The following is a 6,000-nucleotide window of genomic DNA, read 5'->3' as shown; positions in this document are numbered from 1 at the left end:
CTGATCAAGTTTTTAGAGAGACCTGTAAAGAAACCGTTACAGAAGATAAGTCAACTAAAGATAAATGTATGGACAATAATTCTTGATATATCCCTCAGGTGATAGTAGAATGGCTTTGTAATTACTTAGTGTACACCAAGATTTCTGGCTTGGTTTGTGGTTTTCTTTTAAATTACCCACTAAGAGAGCTTGGCTCCAAAAACAATTAGGCCTACTTCAGTTTTATCTTTGTTTAATTGAAGAGAATCTGGCATATCCAATTGCTGATTTGTTCAATGCACTTACTCAGCACGGTATGGGATTATAGCCCCTAGTGATATGGTTATGTGAATGTGTGTGTCATCTGCATAATTATGGTAAAAAGCAATTTCCATAATCTCAGCTAGTGGGAGTATATAGATATTGAAGAGGTCCCAGAATGGAGCCTTGGGGAACTCCACAGGTCATTTGTATTCACTCAGCTGTGTAATTACCTATAGCCACAAATCAGTCCCTGTCCTTTAAGTAGTATTCAAACCAGTGTTGTACTCTATAACAGAAAGTCCCACCCAGTTTTACAGTTGGCCTAATATGTTGTGATCGACTGTGTTGAATGCTGAGATCCAATATTACTAAGACTGAAATCCAGATGCTGTCTGTGTTTAAGAATGTCACTGAAGACCTTAACAAGAGCAGTCTCAGTGCTGCGATGTGGTCAAAATCCTGAATGAATGAATCCTGAGATTTAAATAGAGAAGAAGTTGTTCAGCTGTTGAAAAACAGCTTTTTCAATGATTTTACTTTTAAATAAAAACAGGAGGTTTAAAATGAGCCTATAATTGTTTTAATTAGTGAAGTGTCTAGATTGTTCTTTTTTTAAGAGTGGCTTGGTGACTGCAGTTTTCAGGGTCTGTGTGAATAACCCAGAGAGAAGACACATGTTGATAATTTGCAGAAGATCTGAAGCATGCAATTAGAAATATTTTTGAAAAAGCCTGCAAATATCAAGGCAACAGGAGGAGGACTTCAGCCTCTCTTTATAGATATCATAATGAACCTCGACACTCTTTTTTTCTATTCTTACCAGCGTGAAATTTCTCCACGGATATCTTGTATTACCAGAGTCCACCTGCGACTTAGTGGGTGCAATGGCATCAGTAACATTTATACATTTAGAATATAAAATATCTACAAGCTCATTGACTGAGACACCGAAGATGGTGGGCGTGAAAGAGAAAGCCTGAATAAATATTCCACTGGTGTTTTCTGTGATATACCGTTTTGTGATTCTGTTTAAACATTTGTATGCACAGAGACAGCACTCTCAAAGAAAACACAGGAATGATCAGAGAGAGCAACATCAGTCACCACAGCCTTAGAAATGTTCAGACCCTTGGAGATGATTATCTCCAGAGTCTACAACTTGTTGTGCGTATGGGCTTCCTCACATGTTGAGTTAGTCCATAGTTATCAAAAACCAACACAGGTTTTCAGTCCCTCTGTCCTGGGGGTTGTCAACGTGGATGGATCACCAACAGTAACTACACAGTCAAAGTCAATACAAATTATAGACAGCAGTTCAGCAAAGTCATCAAAAACATTTGCACAGTATTTAAGTGGCCTGTAGATATTCAGAAATACAGTTTGAGAAGAGGAATTCAACTGAGAGCCACATATTCAAAAGATCAAGATCACACAGACTAATTTATGACGTCATCATAAGCCACATTTATCTGTGTAGCACCTTGTGTAGCTCCAGCCCATTATTGAGCTTAAGGCTTTGTTATTGATCTTGAAAACTACTTTGACAAAATAAATCTGTTTCTGCCCATTTTATGAATGCAAGTCAAATATTAATTCCGCAAAAAATATATGGGACTCAAGCAGCTAGAACTTTCACTGCCCAATGGTGCTGTACATGTAGTGCGCACTGGGTTTATAAGAATCTTTTGCATAAAACAGCTGCTCACTGAGACTGTACTATGGGCCATAAAACCAAAACAGTCCCACAAACACTTTGTATAGTTGAGGGAAACTGAAGAACAATTATACTATTGGATTAATATTACTCATGCATTAATGTTTAATGAGTATTTTAATGCTGAAGAGGGTTGAGGTCAACCAAATTCAATCTACTTTGAACTACTCTAGCCACCTGAAAAGTAGTGGAGTAAAAGTAAAGTATTTAGTAGCAGAACACCTTTAAGAGTACTATGCCAATGTAACATTGCACTCCTATAACTTTTTCTGACTTTTTAAAAACGGGATCAAAATCGATGCAGCAGAGTCAGAGATTTTTTATTCCATGTATTCTTCTCCCTTGTCATAACCTCCCACCTACATTACCCACAATGCAACTCGACCACCGACATTTCAACCTGTGATTTGGGTGTGTAATGCTTTGAACTGATGTAACCTCGAGCTCCCTTCCCCTAGTGAAGTTCCCCTTTAAGTACTCAAGTAAAGTATAGTAGTAATAGTAGTGGATACAGTACTTGAGTAAATGCACTTAGTTTCTTTCTGCCATTGTTTATTTGTTGACCTAAGGAAAGTTGATCTATGATGGCATATAAGCATATCTGAGATCACAACCAGTGATGCTCTTATACTAAAACCCATACAGGGTAACTCCTGTCTACCAATTTACCATTGACGTGGTTGTTTATGCCACCCAACAAACATAAATGTGGCAGATGATTTTCAAAGCCTCACCAGACAGCAACTGTTGCAAACAAGAAATTTAGAAGTCTTCTTGAAATTAATATACAATCTGTTAGAAATAGTAATAGTAACAAAGATGCACTGACTCTATGTTTGTGAAAAGACTTAAATGCTGTGAGCTCAGCTTTGCAAATCCCACCTGCTTGCTTCCCTCACATACATTAATTATTTCAGCATAAAATTTTAATTAGATAAGAGAAAGAACACTGCCCTAATTAAAGCAGCTCAGCAGGTACCAACATAAGGAGTGGGTTGAATTGTATGAGAGTCACAGGAATTCATCGCTCTCTCCTACATAATCACCTGTGAATAGTTACATTCTTGTTCTCTGCATTATCTGTCCTCTGTCTGTCTTTTCTTCTCAATAATTATTCATCCTGGTTCCAGTGACAGTAGTTCATATTCTCATCTTCATTTACTCAGTCTCTCCACATTTACCTCTGCCTTCCTTTTATTTCCACTTTCCATCTATGCATCCATTATTCTAAAATGTCATCCAGGATTACATAACAATCTAATAAAGACAAAGGAAAAGAGATTACCGTCATTAAAACCTCTCTATTCCTGTAGCTCTATGGGTCCTAACACTACCCACCCCATTCTGTCATGGGGCGGATATTTGTGTGGGTGGTTTGTATTGTTCTCTGGTGAAAAACTGCTCCCCCAGGATTACCTCAAGTAGTCTAATTGGGTTAGCCACAGAATGAAATTCAGCAAGGATTAAAGCATAGAAAAGACACATCATCAACAATAAATGACAGTGAAACTTTACTGTTTGTTATGCCAATAAAATAGTGAGGCATCAGTTACATAGGCGGCTTAAAATAGTGACAACTTGAGAACCCTTAATTCATCTATTGGTGGAATTATGAGGTTTATAGTGCTGAGAGGTGTCCTGTGTCTTTAATATGCTTTATTTACGAGAACAATGTAATAAGATCTTTATAAACTCCGTAAACTTCTGTAACGTCAATATTAGATTAAAGCAGTGGAGCATGTGTGTGTATGTGTGTCCTTCCGTGTGTGTGCCAATGATGCAACAAACACTTTACAAGCTGCTGATATTTCTCACTCTCACTTTCCCTGAATGTACAACTGAAATTCCAAGACTGTAAAGGAAAAAGCCTTAGCTATGTCCTTATTCTATACAATCTACTAATACATGTAGTATATAAGTACATATTATATATAATATACGTATGTATTGATCTTTAGGGATGCACAATCCAACTTTTTATTTCCTGATATCGATTCTGATACCTCAAAAACAATTAACTTTATGATAACAGTGACACCATTTTTTATTCATACTATTGTGTACTTATTTGGTACTTTGTGCACAATATGTACTTTGCTGTTGTTAGCTATCAGTAAATTATAAAAGTTATGATTGAAGTTCCCACTTGTTAGCAATGAAGGTCACAGATTATTTTGCATCCCACCCGTTAGTGAAGTATCTCTTTGCACTTGCAGCATCTAGGCCCATACCTCCATCTTTCATGCTCTCTCTAGGTGCTATGAGAGACTGATCTGTGAGGAATGAAGAAATCTTAATGAGGAAGGCTGTTTTTTGAAGCTCCTACTCTTTTACATGTACTTTACATCACAGCATCAAAGGTGATGTTATAATATCTGATGATGACGCTGCAGCAGCCGACTATATTGAGATGTCAAGTAGTGAAGTCAGACGTGGGGTGACCACCTTTAGGATACGTGACCGCAGCAACCCAAGAGAGAGAGAGAGAGAGAGACAGAGAGAGAGTGGAGGAATTCCTGGCTCTGTTACCCCTGGAAGCAGAGGCATGAAAAGAATGGGCCCCATTCACAAAGTTCCACTCAAGCGGCGCTCCTACACTAATAGAGATTGACATGAAGAAAGGCGACAAGTAGTTTTCACATACACTGGCTCTTTTGTTTCCTTTACTAAGGGGCATTATGCAGACAGTGTGTTCTGAAAATAGACAGAATTTGATGCGCTTGTTTTTCATAAGTGGAGACCACTGTGTCTTGATTGGAGTGTGTGTGCGTGCAATTAGTGTTTTGTTGCTATTGTTATTGTGAGGGTAAACTGGTGGAGGTATTTGCTAGGCTGAGTGACTGGCAGACATTTTAGGACTGACAGGAGAATAGCGACTGATGATCAGTCAAATCGCTACTTGCACATGCTCAAAGATGGGCTTTTTTTTCTCTCCATCTTTTTTCCTCTTACGTTTTGTCTGTGAGACATTTTGAGCAAAGTGCATACTTTATGCCCCATGCGTGCCAAAAGAAGATAATTATCAAATGCACTGATTACACATGAAACACAAATAACACTAAAACAAGAGTGCAGCAAACCTAGCTCTGTGAGGCTGTGCTTTGGTATAGCTGTGATTTGAGCTAAAAGCTAACTTCAGCTTGCTACCATACTCATTATGACAATGTTGAGATGCACATTTGTGGCAGGTAATATTTACCATGTTAATGTTAGCATGCCACTGGAAAATGTCATTGTTTAGCAGGTATTTGGTCATAAACCGATTTCTTAGACACATTCAAATCTTGACCTGATGACGACACTAATTGAAAAGGTATTACAATCCATCCTGAGGGGAACATAAATGTCTGGGCCAAATTTCATGGCAATCAGTCCAATAGTTGTGACATATCTAAAAAAACTAAAATGTCAACCTGCTGGGAGCACTAGATGAAAAGTCAGGGGATCACAAATGTCATTAGGGAACATCTGAGCACCATGAATGTCTACAAAAAGATTTTTTGCCAATCCACCCTGCAGATGTTGTGATATTTCATAGGAAGCAAAACCTTTGAACAGTTTATTAAAATTGATCATGTTGATATCATAACTTGAACAGGATAAGGACTTTGTAGAACAGATGGTTGGTTGGAGATGGCATATTAACAACTATGGATGTTCTAGCGCATGCGTTGGAGTCTGTAGCCTGGGGCATATGGCTCAGATGTACTTGGTTTGAAGCTAGACAAATAAACCACTTCATCAGAAGCCCTATGCAATCAGCAATATTTGAACACGCCTTAAAGTCCTGTCCACCAAGTTGAATGCCAGTTGCTAAAACAAACAAACTAAAGACAAGACTAAGGAAGGGTAAATTATCAATTATTTACCATGTGTATATTTAATGGGTGTAGCTTCAAATGTAAGCTAGAACTATATGAAAGGGTAGATGAGATCAATTGAGTCACAATAAAAAGGCAAAATAGAGACTCAGGCTTTCCTCTTCTCTTGCAGCTTTATCCTCTTTCAGTCTCCTCCCCACTTTCATGCTGGGAACTGGAAAA

Source organism: Dicentrarchus labrax, unplaced genomic scaffold (genome assembly GCF_905237075.1).
Source record: "Dicentrarchus labrax unplaced genomic scaffold, dlabrax2021, whole genome shotgun sequence".
Classification (NCBI taxonomy): Eukaryota; Metazoa; Chordata; class Actinopteri; family Moronidae; genus Dicentrarchus; species Dicentrarchus labrax.
Note: the sequence above shows the minus strand (reverse complement) of the source record.